This window comes from Mustela erminea, chromosome 4, assembly GCF_009829155.1.
Source record: "Mustela erminea isolate mMusErm1 chromosome 4, mMusErm1.Pri, whole genome shotgun sequence".
NCBI classification, from domain to species: Eukaryota; Metazoa; Chordata; class Mammalia; order Carnivora; family Mustelidae; genus Mustela; species Mustela erminea.
In genome coordinates this window covers 30,450,258-30,471,817 of record NC_045617.1, presented here as the reverse complement: position 1 = coordinate 30,471,817, position 21,560 = coordinate 30,450,258, and the positions used below count along the sequence as shown (strand labels likewise).

Genomic DNA, 21,560 nt, shown 5'->3' with positions numbered 1-21,560 from the left:
GGGGCTGTGCAGCATGTCTAGAGAGAAAGCAGTATAGATGAAAGAAGGAAGAGTTCAAGGAATAGGTTTCTATGGAAGTAAGTGGGAAATCCAATAGGATAAATGATAAAATAGGGAATTTTTTTTTAAGTGAAAGCTGTAGTAAATCAAATACTACAAGGATAAAATATGTAAAGGGGTGGTAAAGGAAATTCAGAAAAAAAATATCATTAGGAAAAGGGTCAGAACAGTTCAGAGGACTACCCTTAGGTCTGAGAGGAGGAAGGGAGCTAGCAAAAGAGAAAGAGTAGCCAAAGAGGAAAGAGATTAGCAAAGATATTGAAAATCACTTTTTGAAAAAGTCATCAAGGTTAATTCCTGCTCAGAGTCAAGGAGAATGGAGACTGAGTTAATGTCTTCAGAGATTTATGTAATTGATGGATTGGAAACAGTTTTAGTAACTTGACAGGGATGGAAATGAGATGGCAAATTAAGAGAATAAATGAGATAATGGAGACAAGGATGAGAATCATTTTTGTCTAACAAATGCATGAAAAAAGCAGAGCAGTGGAGGAAATATTAGGGTCCAGAGAAAGACTTTTGTCTGTGTGTGTTTTTAAGATAGAAAAACAAGCAAATGTCCAAGATACTGATAGAAGGAAAAAACTTATAAGAGATGAATTGAGTAAAGATAACAGTGAGGTAAAGTGAAGACAGACAAGGATACACTCGAGACCATATGTGAAGTTGTTCTTAACCTTGGGAGAGGGACTTTTTCCTGTGAGACAAGATGAAAGAAGTAGAGGATGCTTGAAAACACAGGAAAAATTTAAGGTATTGAAGGAAGAATGTCTAGCTATAAAAATTTCAAAGTTGAATATACAATATGAATGGTATGCTTCTTTTAGCAGCCTTGGAATTATGGCTTGTTCAGTGTATGAATATTCTTAACTATTTCCTATAAGATAGTAAGATATATTGAATTTTCATAATTTACTATAAAATAGAGAAAAAAATATTCAAACATGCAGGCATAGGTTAGGTTTTAAAAAGCAACACTACTCAGTCAATCTAAACTTAAGAAATGAAAACTCCAAGTCAGAGAGTTCTCATTGACTAATTTGACTTGAGATCTACTTAGTTGCCCAAATGCCAGGTGAGAATCAGTGACAATTGTGAGTATGCATATGAATATAGGTTTGTTTATATAAATGGGATTGGGGGAAAGAAGATTAGGGGTAGTTAGCTTCAAAATGATTAATTTTTAGCTAGCCTTTTCATATCAGGAGCTAGGTTTGCCTATCTTTCTTCCTCCCTCCCTTTCTTTCTTTCTAAGATTTTATTTATTTGTTTGGGAGAGAGAGGGAGAGCACAGAGGGAGAAGCAGACTCCCCATTGAGCAGGGAATGCGATGTAAGACTCAATCGCAGGACCCTGGGACTCTGAGCCAAATGTAGATGCTCAACCAACTGAGCCACCCATGCACCCCTAGGTTTGCTTTTTGTATGCAAGCAAATCACCCAAAACTTGAGGTGCTAACATTTTTATTACTTAAAGCACTGTGTGGGAATGGAAGAAACTTTCCTTGCCAACTGTTGCTATTCTGTGATTTCTCCCAACAGAGAAGTTAAGGAATTATTTAGACTGTATATGAGACCCAGAGTAACAGTAGCAATAGAGTTTTCACTCTCGAAACATGACAGATGAGTAATTGGTTTGCAAGTTCATTGGGAATGTCACAGGTATAATCTGAAACTGGTCCCTGTATTTGGAGGACAGGGAGAGACCAAAGAAAGAAGAAGCCCACTCTAGGTTGCTAAGTGGCAAATTTAATAACCAAAGGGAACTTACTTACTCAAGTTTGTTTTAGGGTACAAGACAAGTGGATCCCTAGATGCATCTGTCGAATCTTAAAAGTTTATATAGAGGCCTTAGCCAGGTTCAGTCAAGTACCTGTACTATCTTATACTGTCTAAATAGTTTCAGCACCACATCATTATCCCAAGGCAATGTCCTTGGGGCAAGCTGCTGGGAGCATGAAGGCAAGCGGAACTCACATTCCAAAGATAACCGGTAGGCAGAGGTGCCTTTGATTGCCTGGGGTCAGCTCAAGGGTCAACCAGCAGTGATGTCTTTTCAGTCACCCTCCCCCAAGAGCAGTCTTGGAACAGTGCAGTTGTATTCAGGATTTAGTCATCCAGAGATCCAGGCATCATCTTGCTGTTCTACAATTTCTAGTGTAGTGTTCTCATCTAATAATATGAGATGACTTGCAACCAAGACTATATTCCAAGTAGCAGTCTAAAGAAGAGGAGGAACAGAGGGACCTATTTTGGGAACATGAGCTGAAAGTACACCCTCACTTAGTCACATGGCCACACTTCATTTCAAGGGCAGCTGGGAGAAGTAGTTTTTATTTTAGGCAAAAATATTATATATTGCAGTTAAAATTCAGGAGTTCTGTTGCCATGAGAGATAAAGACATATTTGGAGATAAATGTTTCACCCACAATCCTTTTCCTTCTCAATTAAAGCAAACATATTGATATTAAACAGATAAGGATAGCCTCCCTTCACTTATCAGGACTGAGCCATGGGAAACAATAATATGAAGACTAACTTTTATCTCTTTTATGCACATAAAAATTGAGCAAGTAAAAAATGGCAATATATAATGATGGATATTAATTATTTTAAGAATTAAAATTTGCTGAAGTTTGGACTATTCTTAAGGATTTTTAATATGGTCCAAATGGAGTTTCCATTCATTCTACCCACAAGTAATTAAGCATATATCACATAACCCACACTTCGCTAAGCATTGTGAACTCGCCAAAGGAAAGTGTGATATAATCTCTATTCTCAGGGAACTTAGAGGAACTTATAGTTTGAAAAGGAGACAAATTTAACACAAGACTCTTAAAGAACTATTAAGTGCTGAGTTGTGTTATACTTTATGAGTACAAAAGGAATGCAAAGCAAAGATAGGGCATCATTGGCTGCAGGAGATTAAACACGTTTGCAAAAAAAGCAAGTATGGAGCTGGGCATATAAGAATAGGTAGAATTTATTTATAAAACCTTTCATATGTAAAATCATGAACGGTATATTTGTAAGATTGATTCTAGAGAATAGAGGCATGTTGAATTTTAGAAGTCCAGACTGTTGCTAGTAAGAGCTTGAAAATACTGACTTGATAGTCTATAAACAGGCTTTCTGTTTTTTGCTCTATGTTGCATCCTTAAGTACTAACTTGAAACATAGTAGACACCAAATGTTTGTCAATTAAATGTACTTTTCCTTTAATACTCAGTGTTTCCTTTATTATGTGATGGAGAGCTTAAATTTTTAATTAAGGTATAGCTTTTTTTCAAAATTGAGGTGTATTAAAGTTTACATATCTTACGTGTACAGTGCTATATGTATGCTGCCTCACGTGACTGCTATCCAAACGAAGATATAAATATTTCTAGCACATCTTAATTCTCCCTTTTAACCCTCCCCGTCAGCATTTAAGCCCCCGTATCCCACCCCAGCCACCCCAAAGTAGCCACTATTCTGACTTCTGTCAACATAGATTACTATCTTGTTCTGAAATTCACACACATGTAATCATATAGTATGTCACTCAGTACTTTTTTCATGTTGTTGCCACCCTGGCCTTAATTTATATATTGTATTGATACTTCAAAGAGATATTCTCCACCCTCTGTTTTAAAAGTCTTTTCTTATGGGAAAATCCCATAAAAGTATGTAGAAGGTGTTTATTATAATATACATTAGAGGTGTTACTGACTTTTAAATTTCAAAGAGAGATTGTGTTCACTTTAAAAGTAGGTAAGGTCAGGATAGCCTTCGTCCTGAACCATGGTAGTACAGCTTGGTACTTCCAAAGTGATTGTCAAGTTAACTTGCTGTGGCTTTGTTACTCTAACAAACCTGAAAATGCCCTATGAGAAGTTTAGGCCAATTACAAAGTTAGAGGCAGAGTCACCACACAAAACCACCCTCATTTCTGATACCAACTGCAAGTTTGCAGTAGTGGGGTGGAGAGATGGAGTGATTCTCCCAAACAGTTTCAGTAATTTTCAGAAAGACCCACAAAACCACTAAAAGCTATTATACTATGGTTATGGCTTATTAAAAGGAAAAGATAATAGATTAAGATTAAAGGAAAACACACATAAAACAGAGTCTAGGAGACTTTCAAATGACAATCAATTGTCTTCTAGCTATGAAGTCAGGACACATTAATGTTCTAGCATCAACATGTCACAATATGCATGGAATACCACCAATCAGGGAGGCTCACCTGAGCTTGGTGTCCAAATGTAGGTTTCAGTTTCCAGGTTCACTGATACTGTGTGACCCAAAAGCCCCACCCAAAATCTTACTGTTAATCTTTTTTTTACTGGCTAATAACAACCTAAGACGATATGGGTGTTGCCAGTCCCCAACCTAAATCAAATTGTTAGACTACTCATTATAACCCAGGACCCTCAGATAACTCCTTCTTAAAAGGGTAAAGGCAAAGGTCAGGACTTCTCTTTGGCTCTAATTCATTGCTATATACCCCCTAAATCTCCACTTTCCTCATTGGAGGATTTGTTGTTTACAACCCCTGAAATTAAATTGTTTAAAAAAAAAAATTATTTCTCAACTACCAATTTTTAAGTTTATATTTTAAAACATTCTGAATGATTATGAAGCATCTCAACAAAGAAAATTAAGATTAGAATAGGATTACTAACATTTTCTTTTTCCTCTACTTGTCTAATATATATAAATAGGAAGATGCTACCAGACTTACTAGCTTGTAATGCATTCTCTGTTAAGTTTCACAACAGCTAGAAAATAAAATTGAAAGTTTTTCAGTAGACTATAATGCCAGAAATGATAATGAAGGAAAAATGAAGCCGTATAGTAACAGTTCAATGATTTTGAGGCTTGGGAATTGTGTAAGTTTACAAGACCTCCCTAGAGAGAATATAAACAACCGAAGACCTCCGTAAGAAACACTGAGTTTTTAAAAATTGCCCCTATATTTTAAACATTCTTTCTTTGCATATATGTGTTGAGGAGTCATCACTAAGGAAGTAATACCATTATAGTTTAAAATGAAATGAGAAGATTTAAGTGTTAAGGTCCCATTTATTAATATTCAAGTTTCTCTTAAAATAATTTTAATTGCATTTTGATAGGTTTAGCTCTTCCTAGTTTAGACATGAGTTGTAATTTGTTGTTGTTGTTCTTTTTAAGATATAGTAGAGATATAGGATTTAAGTGACAAAATAGATTAGAGATGGAAATTCTAATCTCTAGGAGCTTAATAAGCAAGACGAGGAAATTTAAAGTCAGTCAACTCACAGGTCAGACAGGCAGTTATTATAGTCATTGGTCAGGAAGGGCAAGGTTCAAGTCAGGCATAAGATTCGGATTTCACAGGCTCAAGATACTCAGACTAGAGCTATATTTAGCTAACTCTATGCATTGATGTGAAGGTTCATTCATCCATTCATTTGTGAAACTTAGTAGAAGAAACCTCATTTAAAATGGAGTCAGGAGGCTAGAAGGGGGAGCTTTCATGCCCTACTACTTCTTGTCAAGAAGAGAGCTATCTTGTGTTCCCGATGGGAAGAAGCCTACCTTACTACTCCAGCAGGAAGAAGAAAGAATTTCTCTAGGCCCAACAACAAGCCCAGTCAGTAAGAAAATATCACAGCTCAAACAATGAGAAATCATCACTCTGCTGGACTCTTACTTTCTTCAGAGGATTTTCATTCACAGCAGTCCCTCAACCCCCAAATTCTTCCTTTTCTTGATAATGTTTCTCTCATTTGACCTGTGGACCTGCCTGTAGCTTGGCATAGCTTGCATGTCCAAATTGCAAATCCTCTGCTATTATTGAATAAACACATTTTGCTGGTCAAATAACCAGCTGTTTTTCTTGTAATGTCAACACATTCAAGTGATACACATGCTGAGCACCTACCTTAAGTCAGCAGACTCAGTAGCAAACAAGACAAACACTGTGTTGGCTTTTTAACAAATGATAGCTATCTGTCACTGCTCAAGTACTTGCTATTTGCCAGGCATTGTGCTAAGCATTTCTTCCTGGAACTCTAAAAGTGTTTATTATTCTCACTTTTGTTATGTAGATTTCACAGGAAAGGCAATTGAGACTTAGGAGGTTGACAATCTGTCTGGAAGGGAATGTCTAACCACGATTCAGCACACCCTCTAAAGCTGAAATTTCTTGCTATCAAAAGGCTCTTTCGAGTAGTAATGGACAGTTTCTCAGTATCTGAAAAAGTGTTTTTATCTTCTCCAGGACTTTTCAGTTTCTTTGCTGGTTACAGGAGCGCCATCTTTTGACAAGATATGGAATTTCATAAAAGAGGACTTAAGGGAACTGATGACAAACTAGTCAAGGCTTACCTTGTTCTCTTTATTAAATGGGTTATTGTCTAGGGACTTACTTTGCTATTATGAAGAAGAAAGAAAAATAGGGACAGATAATTAATTTTTGTATATTAGTACTTAAGATGTATATTCAAGATTGCTTACAAATAATTTCTTCCTTAAATATGTGATGTTGATTTCATTAATACCACATTTAAAATTTTTAAATCTAGGTTCAATGAATAAACAAAGAGAAAAATTGTCCTACCCTGAACACAAAGTCTCGGATTTACACAACTCTGAACATACCTAGTTACTTAACAACCGCTAACGTGAATTTTTAAAAAAAAAATAAATGCTGACATATGTACTCTGTGGGAGAATTTTTCCTTTTAAGCTTTCACAAAGACACAGCAAGAAATTATAAATACATATATAAGCAAAACAAGATTAAGCAACACTTTTTCATTGTGTGTGTAGCACTAATTATAGTGTTTCCTTTTATAAAAGCAGAAATAGTATAATATCTTCTTAGAGCTAGAAGTAGACGACTATATCCTAGCAATAGCAAGCCTGTATGTTAAGACCACCTCCCACAGACACGAACAGTAGCTGCCCAGAGCTGACATCAATCCCAGAATTCTTTTTCTGTTTAGCCATCTTTTAACCTAAATGAACCAACTCAACTTGTCAGGAATTACAAGCTTAAAGAACAGTATTTTGGGGCGCCTGGGTGGCTCAGTGGGTTAAGCCGCTGCCTTCGGCTCAGGTCATGATCTCAGGGTCCTGGGATCGAGTCCTGCATCAGGCTCTCTGCTCAGCAGGGAGCCTGCTTCCCTCTTTCTCTCTCTGCCTGCCTCTCCATCTCCTTGTGATTTCTCTCTGTCAAATAAATAAATAAAATCTTAAAAAAAAAACCAGTATTTTAAGTTAGAGCAATATTTACTAAAATTTTAATATTGAAAGCATAGCTTTTGACAGAGCTAAAATGAAATGTTTTTTTCTCTCACCGTTCCTTTAAATTTTATTGGGTTAGAGTACCTATTCCTGGATGAAAACTATGGTGGGATCTGTGGCTTTATTGTTGTTGTTCGTTGACTTTTTTAAATAATATAACTTTCTGTTGTCATTTTAAGTTACAGACACTATGACAATTCAGTAACTTAAGTATTTAATACTTAAATAAATACTATTTGTTATTGTGTAATAATGAAAATTCATAATTGGATTTAGTATGAATTCTTCTCTCTTGCAATAGCTTAAGCCTAATTAGAGCTGAACTGAAGAAGTGGAATGGGCCTTCTCTCTTCTTCTGTTGTGTGACATCATATTGCTCTCATTTCCAAGGCCACATCCAGCCCTTAGGAGGTGGGAAGATGACAACAAGTCAGAGATACAGGACATCTCTTACTTTACTGAAAATCCTAGTTGTTTCCTTCTCTGTGTCTAAAGGCAGGGACCTCTTGCAGGTCCTGGTAAATGACTAAAACAGATTCTTTCTCTTTGTAGACACCTTTGAGAACTCCTTGAAGGTTCCCAACTAGACCTTTCCAACTCTGGCAGTTCATTAGCTGATGCATCTTTCCTGGTTCAGGTCCTGAAAAGCCTGAAGTACATCTACAGTTCATTTTTGAGAGGAACTCTTTACTCTTCCAGATGGCTTTTTTGGACAGAACCCAAGAACGAACCATGCCAGCTCTTTTTCCCTTGGCTTACTTTCCTTGCCCTGATAAGTTTTAGGAATAAAGGCTGGTCCTAAACCAAAAGCGCTCTCCTATGCCAAGCAGCCAGTCATCCTCAGTCTCTACATTTTCTGGGATGGAGGTGGTAGAATCAGTTACACCTCAGTCTATAGTCCACTTAAGATTTTGGGGGGCAGCAGTACAACACTAGTTCTTTGCATTTTCAGCTGCAGAAAATACATTTCAAAGCTCTCCCATAGTCCCCTGACAGTACTCCTCGCTAGGCTTGAAGTTAGAAGGTCCTACACACCTATGCCTCTCCCCCTCAGAGGATTGGTACTGTTAAATATTCAATTGAGTAACTTAAAAGATCAGATTTTTTTTTTTTTTTTATGACTTGTGGATTAAGGAGCATCCTATCTGGCAAACAGAAAAGAGCTCCCTCCAGGTGTAGAAAAGGAAGGTTTTTAAAGGCAGAGGGGGAGTGAGAAAAGAAAATTATTGGCAAGGAATGCATTGTTTTAGGCAAAGTTGCCCTCCAAAGGGGCATGGAGGGGTTTGTCAGTAGATTTCCTAGTGCTGTCAGGGAAATTCCGTGTTGACTGGTTCAAGTTTACATTTCTGGGGGTATTGAAACTGCAGTTGGTATGGAGTCTTAACAGACATAGCTCCATTTGGGGCCTGTGGATTTTTTTTTTTTTTTTTTTTTTTTTGGCAGTGCTCACGACAGAGTGATAGCTCTCTAAAGAAGCTATTCCTTTACTTTCTCTGATGCCTTTTTTTTTTTTTTTTTTAATATTCTTGATCTGGTTGAAGCCCCAATGAATCATACAAAATATCTAAAATGCATTTCTTTTGTCAACCTGTGTGTAGAAGGGAGAATGGCTCACCCTCTGTTGAGCATCCTGTCATCTGATTGGTGCTTCAACAGAAACTATGACAGGAATAATCCCATCCTAAGATCCTGTTAGAAAGTGAAGCACAGGGGCGCCTGGGTGGCTCAGTGGATTAAGCCGCTGCCTTCAGCCCAGGTCATGATCTCAGTGTCCTGGGATCGAGCCCCGCATCGGGCTTTTTGCTCAGCGGGAGCCTGCTTCTCTCTCTCTCTGCCTGACTCTCTGCCGACTTGTGATCTCTCTGTCAAATAAATAAATAAAATCTTTAAAAAAAAAAAAAAAAGAAAGTGAAGCACAGAGAAGTGGGACACATCACAGAAACCAGGTGTGAATAAATTTACTACTTATCAGACTAGGATCTAAATATTTCTTAAAATTGTCTTTTTTTTTTTTTTTTTTCCATCTCTGTTACCACCATCATTTAAAACTTCGTAATCTCTTACCGGTACTGTTGCAGTCACTTGTCTCTGCCTTGGGTTTTATCCAGTTAAATGTGTTCTTCATAATACCACTAGGTGGTTAACCTACAATGCAAAAGTTACCTTGTCAGTTATTTGCTTTAAATCGTTGAAAATCTCCCAATAGCATTGCCCTAGAGGCAAGCTTCTTAAATATTAGGGTGCCTTCAAATGACCTGAAATCTTATTAAAATTCAGATTCTGTTAGCATGTGGTTTGGAATGTGGCTCCAGTTCTGCATTTCTAAAAACCTCTATAATGATGTTATAACTCCAGCTGCTGCTCTAAGGACCACTCTTTGAGTACCAAAGGCCTAGAGATATTTTGGCTCTTTAGTTGTGCCATTTAAAGACTAACCAAACTTATACTCTGATTTCATCTCTTACCTCTCCCCACAGCTACAGTTTAGGGTTCCAGAAGAAATCATGCTCTTTCATGCCTGGTATCCTTTTTATTATTTTTTTTCATATTGTTTATGTTTTTTGACATTTTACATATGGTAATAGTAACTGAGATCTCCTCCCTCAAAATTTCCTTTAGCTCCAGAAAGCAATTCCCTACATCCACAAATTGGTTTAATTTTATATTAGTTCCCGTAGCTGCTAATAGAAATTATCCCAAACTGGGTGACTGAAAAATGAATACATAAATAAATGTACTCTCTCACAGTTCTGGAGGCCAGTGCCCAAAGTCAAGGTGTCAGCAAAGCTGTGCTCCCACCCGTGGCTTTAAGGAAGAATCTCTTGCTTGCCTCTTCCACTTCTGGCACCAGGAGTCCCTTGGTTTATAGCTCTAATCTGTGATCACATTGCCCACTCCCTTTAGTCTTAAAACTCTCTGCTTTATATTTATAAGAATGTATGTATTTGCATTTAGGGCCTACCAGATAATCTAGGAAAAACTCTACCTCTCGAAATCTTAATCACAGCTTTTGTATTTAGGGGGATATGCACTCATGTCATATAAGGCAATGTTCACAGGTTCTGGGGATTAGGATGTGGACATGGCTCTTTGGTGGGGAGGGTCACCACTTAACCCACCACATGCCTCTTTTTGGAGCAAAGGCATCATAGCAATAATAGCTACCATTTATTTTATTTATTATTATTCTTTTAGGCCATTTTCTGTGATTCCTAGCACTTACTGAAATACACTTGTGCTTATCTTTTACATATCAGATATCATACTGTACTACATATCTTAATTCTCTTTCATGTCTTACTTACATATTATGTCATATATAGCAGGGATACTGCTACCTGTGACATAATAGGTGCTCAATAATATAATAAAGATTTTTTTCTTCAGGGAACCTTTCTTATTGTCCATACTGGAATAGGCACTTGTATACACATAGAACACTGAACTTCTTTTTAGCACTTCTTTAGCACAGGATATTTGCTCACTGAGTACTTGTTAAATGAATGACCAGTTGAATGAATGGATCCCTGTCAGAGAAGCTGAAGGAGGTGGTGTTCTTAAGGTTTACTGTCAGGAGTTGCAAAGGGAGAGTGTTCTGGGAAAAGAGTAGGAGTGTAAGAGGGTTTCTTGAAAACTTAAGTGGAATACTACTTAAGGATAGAGTGGGAAGAAGACATCGGGGTAAGGATGGAGCAAGGAAGAACAGGGCACTGATGACAGCCACTATTTACTGGAGTTTTATTACGAGCCAGCCTATTAGCCATTTACTCATGTAATAAAAGTATGACTATACCCTCTGAGTAGCATCTTTTCTCGCACCCAGCACACTTTGAAAACAGACGCAGCCCTTTTTCTGGCATTTTCTGCAAACACAAGTCCAACTTCAAAAACACTGGTTAGGGGGCACCGGGGTGGCTCAGTGGGTTAAAGCCTCTGCCTTTGGCTCGGGTCATGATCCTGGGATCCTGAGATCAAGCCCCACATTGGGCTCTCTGCTTGGCGGGGAGCCTGCTTCCCCCCATCCCTCTGTCTGCCTCTCTGTCCACTTGTGATCTCTGTCTGTCAAATAAATAAATAAAATCTTTAAAAAAAAAAAAAACACTGGTTAGTACTTAAGTGTTAAGAATGTTTAGTGAGTAACTTATCTTACATGTAATAGAGCAAACTTCAAGCAAGCTTCTTCAGCAGATATCTCTGTTCATCTCTTTCTGCATCTATACAGGCTCTAGATCGTCTCTCCATTTCTCGCTTTGCCTATCCTGATTCCCAAGTCCTATATTATAATGAGGCATTTTGTTGCAGTACCTTCACAGTAAAAGAAAATTAGTAAGCAGTAAGCATTAGTTTATTTCTTTAGATTTAAATTACTCATTTATTTTAAACATTGTAACAACCATAGGAGGTATGTTTTGTAGAGACAAAATGATTAAATAACTTATTCAGTGCCACACAAGTAGTGAATAGTAGTGCTGGATTCAAATCTGTATCTTCTAGTGCCAAAGTCTATGATTTACTATTACTCAAATGCAGCACTTTGACGTTATATTGAAATAGCTATCAATGCTTGGCCCCTAGACAAATGTTTCCAAAGAGAGATCACTCACTGGAGATCACCTTAAAGAATCAATGAAACAAAACCTCTGGGACTAGGGCCAGGTCCTACATTTTTAACAGCCTCCCTGGCAATTCTTATGCATATTAGCATTTAAGAGACCTCTGTGCTAGACTACAACCATTTCAGGAAAGATGCCTGTGGTTTATTTATCTTGGTGGTGGTTTATCTTGTCATCAGTGACTTGCACAGTGCCTAACTTAGAATAAGTGTGTTGCATTAAATTGATTTAGGACTTCTAACAGTCTTCAGTGAAGACTGCTTTTAGAATCTGACATGGGAGTGAACTTCCAAGTGAAGATTTTGCAGTAAGATTTAGAAGGAATCAGAACAGAAATCTTAGAGATCATTAGACTACTTAGAAACCTAGCAGTGCATTGTGCTTACATGGTATTAAATCTAAGTGAAACTTCAGTCAACCTCAGAGCTTAGACCCACGTGCTACTTATACTATTACATGGCCCTGACTCCAAAAGATTTATCCAAAGGGAACTCAGCCTCTTCTCCCATATATTTCTCCATTAGCAATTACCCTCTAAGGGATAGGTCTGCAGAAAAAACTCTGGTCACTTGTTCTGGGTAAAGAAACAACAGTTCTCAGTAATTACCAACCCCTCAGGAGAAAAATCAGCAATAAATTTACCACCCGAGATCTCCTAACTTATGGAATATATCAAGAAACAACACATTTCATTGGAAAAGGACCTGAAGAAACAGAGCTGACTGAAGCATCCGGGGTTCAAGCTCTCCCACCTCTACCTCCTTCCTTTAGCAGAACCTGTTTGCCTGAGTGGAATTTATATTTCTCTGGAATTTATATTTCTCTAAATGAGTATAGGAAGATCTGTCACACCTTCTCAGACAGTGATACACCATTTTGAGATCTTTATTTTAATTCAGTATTTTGCTGCTGGAGTTTAATCTTTAAGTAAATTTTCTCAAATAGGGTGAATAGATGATGTATTTTCTGAACTTTTGCATTTCCAGGATATTTTTTCAGGTGCTTTCAAATGAAAGACAACTTGCCCACGTTTTAAGGACTTCATTTCAGTTTAAAAAAAAAATTTTTTTTGTTTACTTGAAACTTAAAATATTTCTGCTCTCTACTGACATTTGTTCTTTAGTAGAGGAAACTGAAGCAGTTTTTTGGGGAGCAAAAACCTGTCCCCTTTAAGGTCCTTCTTGTTGAACTAGGAATCAAATAGACATGAGGCAGATTAAAGGAGAAAATTAAATTTATGTACTGAGACCCTCACATAGGTAGGAAATTCCAAAGATAGTCAGCCAAAATAAGGTATGTATATCATTCTGAACTAAGGAGAAGGTGGTAGAGATCCAGGTCTTTAAAGAAAAGCAATGCAATCCTCAGGAAAAAGGAAAAAAAAAAGAGTAAATGTTTGGTAAACAAATGTTTTCTGGGCTTCAGGAAAAAATGGGAAAAAGGTCAGACAGGCTTTGATCTAGGTTCCTTCCTGTCTAGCATACCTGGTTCTTAAAATAGTATAGTTATCTATGGTGACGGCTCTCTTCCTGGAGCAGGTCCTTTATCTAAATTCTTCTAGGCAGTTGTGGGGATGATAGCTTTTCCTAAATCCAGTGGGTCTTGGTTACTTTTGACTCAAAATAATCTTTATGCCAAAGCGGCATATTTTGGAGGGACCAATCTTGATCATCTTTAAGTCTAATTGCCTTTTTCATGGAAAGCATTTTTATATGATGTTTATATAGGAAATTTTCTTTAATACATTTCATTCCATAATAAGTCTATCTGCAAACTTCTTTTGGATTTTTTCCTAGGAAAGATCTAAGCATTTCTTATCTGTATACTAACATATTTTCTTTACTTAGGGATTCTTTCTTCAACTATATCTTTAATCATTCTTCTAATTATTCTGATTTCTTAGTGAAAAACACCTAAAATTCTTATATTGTGTTTTTATTCCTGTCTTCCATATCTATCAAAGTCTACCTTACAGTTTTTCCATACACACACACACACACACACACACACATATATGTATATATGTATACATATATATATTCTGAAAGAGGTTAACCATCCAACAGTTTCTCTGCATTCCACTGTGTTTGTAACTATTTCTGTTATATTATTTATTTTCTCACTTTCATTCCTTATTTTACACACTTTATCTCATTCTCTGTTTTTGTTGTTTTAATGTCATCCTGTTTTTTTCCCAATAATATGCTCTTTGATATAGGTCAGGGACTTGACAAACAGGATACTAAATGCTTTTCTAAAATCACTCAGCTTTCTTAAAAAAAAAAAAAAAAAAATTCACTCTGCTTTCTTGATCAGAGTCCCAGGAAAATTCAGTGGGAAAGAGTCCCCTTTCAACAAATGGTACTGCAAAAGTTGAATATCCACATGCAGAAAGATGACATTGAACTCCTACCCTACACCATACACAAGAAATAATTTAGGAGCTCCCAGGTGGCTCAGTTGATAAGCTTCCAACTCTTAATTTCAGCTCAGGTCATGCCTGATCTCAGGATTGTGAGATGAGATGGAGCCTGGTGCTAGGCACCCTGCTAGGTGTGAAGCTTGCTGAAGATTCTCTTTCTCCCTCTCCCTCTCCCTTGACCCCTCCCCCAACTTGTGCGCACTCGCTCGCTCTCTTTCTCTTAAAAAAAAAAAAATAATAATTAAAAATAGATTACAGACATAAATGTAACAGCTAATACTATAAAACTTTCAAATGAAATTTTAGGGGAATATCTTCATGATTTCTTAGATGTGATAGCAAAATACAAGTGATAAAAGAAAAAAAATGATACATTGGGCTTAAAACTTTGTGTTTCAAAAGCTATCCTCAAGAAAATAATAATTTTAAAAAAAACAGAATGGCGGAATATACATGCAAGTTGTATATCCAATAATAGACATCCAGAATAGTTAAAGAATTCTTCCAACTCAATAATAAAAAGGTAGATAATCCAATTAAAAATAGGCAAAAGATCTGAATAGACATTTCTGCAAAGAAGATGCACAAATGACCAATAAACATATAAAACAACAAAAACATTAGCTCTCAGGGAAATGCAAATCAAAATGACAGTGAGATTCTCATGCACTAGAATGGACATAGTGAAAAAGTCGGATAATAACAAGTGTTGGAAGATGTGAAGAAATTGGACCCCTCATACACTGTTGGTGGGAATATAAAATGGCATGGCACAGCTGCTTGGTAAAACAGTTTGGCAGTTCCTCAAAGAATTGGGCTTCGATTTAACAGAGGACCCAAGAATTTGACTTTTTGGAATCTACCTAAGAAAAATGAAAAGTGAAAATGTCCACATAAAGAATTGTACATAAATGTTTATATTAGCATTATTCACAATAGCTAAGAAACAGAAGCAACACAAGTGCACATCCACTGGATAAATAAAATACAGTATAATACTCTTCAGCAATAAGAAGCAATAAAAAAAGAAAAGCACGGATACATGATAACAACATGCTTGCCTAATTCTGGGGATGGGGGTAGGGATAGAAAATAACTGTATATGGGCATGTGATTTCTTTTAATAATGATTTAAATGTTTTAAAATTAGACATGTTGATTGTACAACTCTGTAAATATAAAACATTTCAATTATTTCAATAAATGAATTTTATGATGTATAAATTCTATCTCAATAAAACTATTAAAATCACCCAGTTTTTTTGTGTGTAATAAAAAATTTTCAGTGATCCATTTTTTGTTCAATTTAAAGTTCTTTTTCTTTCCTGAAATCCCCCTTCTTAAACACTATGTTGATTTTTTCTACCCTCATCTTCAAACAAAGAGAGTTTTAGACAACAGGCAATGTGTAAGACTTGCCATTACTCTGTATTTAGTTAGGTGCTGGTCAAATTGACTTCTCAGTTTATGCCTAGATAACAGGTTGAGATATATAACTTCTAGTAAAAGATTCAGAAGGAGGTAATGTATTGAATATGTTGGTGCCTCAGTCAGAACTTCTTTCTTGGGAAATCAATCTGAGGATTGACAGAATAAACTGCACAGACAGAGGGAGAAAGGGGGCCACATTGTGGGAGGTAGGCGGTGTGTAGACATGGCTGCGGGGAGAAACAGATTGTAGCTGCTGCAGAGGGGAAGGAGTCCTGGTCACAGAGAGAGATGAGAGAGATGGGGGAGGAGTGCACAGGGGATTGAACAGGGAAAAACACTTTCCCAAAAGCGTCGACTGGGAAAACGAGAGGGGCCAATTTCTGTGGAATTTTTTTTTTTTTTTTTTTTTTTACAACCAGTGGAACTCAAAAGACAAGTTTTAGAGGTCCACTCTGTGGCTGGTATAGAGCCCTGAAGGTACTGTAGTGTCCCTGTGGAGAAGGCAGACAGGTAAACTGGGGACAGATGGTGTGATCTGAGGATCTCCTGAGACACACTGGGAGAGACATTTCCCCCTTCTTGGAGTACATCTGAGAGAGGTGGCATTACCTCTCTGAGGACAAAGGAGCTGGGCAGAGGGGGGAGGTGCCATTTCCCTCTCCTGCCTTTCACCAGAGGTGCAGAAACACCTGCTGAGAGTGGCTGACATGGACACTGGCTCCTTAGGGTGCTTTGCTCCAAACCCCACACTCCTGTGCTATGGTGCAACTGCCCTTCTGTCTCAAACCTGCATCAGTTCTAGTGTGGCAAAACCCTCCCCTAGAAGATCAGTGAAGTTCCCCCCAACAACAGATCCCTGAAATTTGGAGTTTGAAAACTCAGCTAGCTGCCTAAGATAGAGCCCAAAATGCACTGTGCTGGTCCAGGCAGGCAACCAACTCAGACACAGACACTGTGAAAACAGCAGCCTGAAAAACACCTACAATGCTCAAGAGAAAATTAGTCCCTCTTCCAGAGGCTTCCCTGACAGCAGCAAGCAGGAACGCTCCTCTCTGAGGAGAAATGGGGCTGGCACCATTTCCCTGCCCCACTCCTCAGCAAGAACCAACTTCAGTAAATAGAGGACAACATCAACTGGCTGCTTAGCCTGCTTACACCAAACACTACCCACCGCTAGCAAGGAGAAACTCTGCAGAGGACTGACCTGAGGGGTAGAGCAGTCATAACAGCAGCAGAGTGCACACAGCACACACCAGAGACCACTTCCTGAAGTGTCAGGCCCTGGACAGTCTATGACCTCTTCTTCATAAAACCATTATTTTTAGGAGCAGGAAATATAACAGGCTTTCCTAATATATAGAATAAGATAGATCTAGACAACAGACAAGATGGAAGGATTTATCCCAAAAGAAAGAACAAGATTACAGCCAGGCATCTAATCAAAACAGATATAAGTAATATGCCTGATCCAGAATTCAAAGCAATAATCATAAGGATACTAGCTGGGCTTGAGAAAAGCATAAAAGACAGAAAGGAGACCCCTACTATAAGAGAAAAAGGAGCTTAAAACTAAGTAGGCCAAGATGAGATTATATATATATATATATATATATATATATATATATATAGTGAATCTCAATAACTGAGATTTAAAACCAGCTGAATATAATGACCACAAGGATGGAAGAATAAGAGGAATGAATAAGTGAAATAGAAAATAGAATTATGGAAAATAAACTGAACAAAAGAGGGAAAGGGAAATCTTGGATCACAAAAGTAGACTTAGGGAACTCAGTGACTCCATGAAATGTCATAACATTTGAATCCTAGGAGTCCCAGAAAAAAAAAGAGAAAACGAGGGCAGAGGGTTTTCTTCAGGAAATTATAGGTGAAAATTTCCCTAATCTGGGGAAAGAAACAGAATTCCAAATCCAAGAAGCACAGAGAATTCCCATCAAAATGAACAAAAGCAGGCCAATACCAAGACTTATCATAGTTAATTGTAAAATATGGAGATTAAAAAAATCCTAAAAGCAGCAAGACAAAAATCTCTAATTGACAAGGGAATACAAAAAAGGTTAGCAGCAGACTTCTCCACAGAAACTTGGCATGCCAGAAGAAAGTGGCATATATATTCAATATACTGAATGGGAAAAATTTGTAGCCAATACTCTATCCAGCAAGGCTATCATTCAGAATAGAAAGAGAGATAAAGAGTTTCTCAGACAAAAACAAAAGGAGTTTGTGACTACTAAAACAGCCCTGCAAGAAATATTAAAGAGAATTCTTAGTGGAAACGACCAAAAGTGACAAATACTAGAAAGGAAGAAAGAAAATCTTCAAAAGCAGCAACAAAACAAATAAAAAATTTTACTAAATTTATACCAATGATCATGATGAATATAAATGGACTAAATGCTCCAGTCAAAAGACTTAGGTTATCAGAATGGATAAAAAAGCAAAACACATCTATATGCTGCCTACAGGAGACTCATTTTAGACCTAAAGACACCTGCAGATTGAAAGTGAGGGGATGGAGAAATATTTATCATGCAATCAGATATCCAAAGAAAGCCAAAGAAGCCATACTTACTTCATGCCAACTAGATTTTAAACAAAGACTAATGAGATGAAAAAAGGCACTATATCATAATAAAGCAGTCTATCCAACAAAAATATCTAGCCATTATAAGTATGAATTCCCCAACTTGGGAGCTCCCGTATATATAAAAAAATTAATAACAAACATAAAGGAAGTCATTTATAGTAATACAGTAATTAAGGGGGTCTTAACACCTCACTTACTGCAATGGACAGATCATCTAAGCAGAAAATCAACAAGCAAACAAGGACTTTGAATGACACACTGGACCAGATGGACTTAAAAGATATCTTCAGAACACTTCATCCTAAAGCAGCAGAATACATATTCTTTTTGAGTACACATGGAACATTCTACAGTATAGATTGTGTACCAAATCACAAATCAGGTCTCAACCAGTACAAAAAGACTGAGATCATACCATGAATATTTTCAGATTACAGTGCTATGAAACTTGAAGTTAACCACATGAAAAAAATCTGGAAAGACCACAAATATATAAAAAAGACCCAGTTCTTTGAATTAATAAAATTGCTAAACCCTTAGCCAGACTTATCAAAAAGAAAAGAGAAAGGGCCTAAATAAACAAAGTCACAAATGAAAGAGGAGAGATCACAGTCAACAGCATAGAAATACAAACAATTATGAAAAATTATATGCCAACAACTTGGGCAATCTGGAAGAAATGGGTAAATTTCTAGGAACATACAAACTACCAAAACTAAAACAGGAAGAAGTAAAAAAACACTTTGTACAGATGGATAATTAGCTAAGATACTAAATCAGTAATCAAAAATCTTCCAACAAACAGAAGTCCAGGGTCAGATGGCCTCCCAGGGTAATTATACCAACTATTTAAGGAAGAGTTAATACGTACTCTCCTCAAACTGTTCCAAAAAATAGAAACGGAAGGAATATCTCCACATTTGTTCTATGAGGCCAACATTACCTTGATTCCAAAACCAGACAAAGATGGTACTGGCACAGAAACAGACACATAGATCAGTGGAACAGAATACACACCCTGAAATAAACCCCCAACTGTATGGTTAACTAATCTTTGACAAAGCAGGAAAGACTATCCAATAGAAAAAAGACAGATTCTTAAGCAAATGGTATTGGGAAAACTGGACAGTTACATGCAGAAGAATGAAACTGGACCATTTTATTACACTATATACAAAAAAAAGATTCAAATGGATGAAAGTCTTAAAATGTGAGACAGGAAGCCATCAAAATCCTAGAGAACACAGTCAGCAACCTCTTTGACCTCACCGCAGCAACTTCTTACTAGACATGTCATTGGAGGCAAGGGAAATAAAAGTAAAAATGAACTACTGGGATTTCATCAAGATAAAAAACTTCTGCATGGTGAAGGAAACAATGAACAAAACTATAAGACAGTCTATGGAATGGGAGAAGATATTTGCAAGTGACATATCTGATAAAGAGTTAGTATCCAAAATATATAAAGAACTTATCAAACTAAACATTGAAAAGATAAATAACCCAGGTAAGAAATGGGCAGAAGACATGAAAAGACATTTCTCCAAAAGAAGATGTACAGATGGCTAACAGATACATGGAAAATGCTCAGTATCACTCATCATCAAGGAAATACAAAACAAAACCATGATAAGAGAGCACCTCACACTGGTCAGAATGACTAAAATGAACAACTTAGGAAACAACAAATGTTGGTGAGGATGCAGAAAAACGGGAACCCTTACACTATTGGTGAGAATGCAAATGGGTGTACTATGGAGAACAGTATGGAGGTTCTTCAAAAAGTTAAAAATATAACTACTCTATGACCCAGCAATTGTACTACAAGGCAGTTACCAAAGGGTACACAAATATATTGATTCAAAGGGGCACATGTATCCTGATGTTTATAGCAGCATTATCAACAACAGCCAAACTATGGAAAGAGCCCATATGGATAAAGAAAGGATGACATATCTATGTATCTAGATCTAGATATAGAATATTACTTACCATCAAACGGAATGACATCTTGCCATTTGCAATGATGTGAATGAAGCTAGAGAGTATTATAGTAAGCGAAATAAGTCAGAGAAAGACAAATACCCTAAGATTTCACTCATATGTGGAACTAAGAAACAGATGAACATAGGGGGGGAAAGAGAGGGAAATGAAGACACTTGTAACTACAAAGAGCAAACTGAGGGTTTCTAGAGGAGAGTCAAGATGAGGGGATGGGTTAAATGGGTGATGGGTATCAAGGAGGGCACTTGTTATGAACACTGGGTATTGTATAGAAGTGTGAATCACTAAATTCTGCACTTGAAACTAATACTACACTGTATGTAACCTAACTGGAATTTGAATAGTAACTTGAAACTAAATATAAAAAAGAACTTCTTTCTTAGATAGGCGTATTCATCCCCAGCTGCAAATTGGTTTTGGATGCTAAATGCTCATAACTGCATCTTCGGCGAATTGCTTCCTCTTTTAAGTGGAATTGCCACACCTGAGTTACACCTATTTCCGCCCTTCCCATGCATTGCCCCCCACACACGTAAACACATCAGTCATGTCCATTGGCCACTTGTGTACTGAAATACGTCCTCTTTGCCTCAGAAAGGACCCCCTGTGTGCTACAAGTCATATTCCAGAGCTCCTTTGGGGACCATTGGAGACTAATGTGAGTCTCCAATCAAGACCACAGGCTTAGCTTCCATTTGCTGCCCTGTCCTGATTTCCTCCCTCCCTTTCTGAGAGCACTTCCTAAATAAATCACTTTCACAAGAATCTCTGTCTCATTTTCCAGTTCTAATGAGTCCAGCATAAGATTAGCAGTGTTTGTAGCAGTACACCAGACCATAATCTCCTCCCATAGTCTGTCTTCTGAAAGATTTCTGTCTTCCTTGCTATTCCCCGTACAAAGGGATGATATTCAAAATAGCTGACAACTGGGACACCAAGACATCTGAATGGACACAGACCCAATAAGAATGAATAGTGGCAGCAAATAAATAGTAGAATATACTAAGTATATATTGGTTGACTATTGACCCTGTTCCAGAATCTAGCAAAGCACCTAGAATCTTTGTCTCTCAATAAGTTTTTATTTTACAAATGAATTAATGGATAAGTGAGTAAATGAATGAGTGAATATTTTTCATGTGAA

General features: G+C 37.2%; 1 long non-coding RNA gene across 3 annotated transcripts in view; it reads left to right on the top strand.

The window, feature by feature from the left end:
• The window catches only part of LOC116588191, a 43,515-nt gene that overhangs the window by 7,093 nt on the left and 14,862 nt on the right, over positions 1–21,560 (top strand). The window contains exon 4 of one of the 3 annotated variants that reach the window (XR_004284833.1): positions 7,729–7,843. The exons of 1 other annotated variant lie outside the window; for it this stretch is intronic. This is a non-coding gene — a long non-coding RNA (uncharacterized LOC116588191). Of the gene's footprint in view, positions 1–6,614; positions 6,718–7,728; positions 7,844–21,560 lie in introns of those variants that run through there. One more of the 3 variants, XR_004284832.1, reaches the window with a different exon arrangement.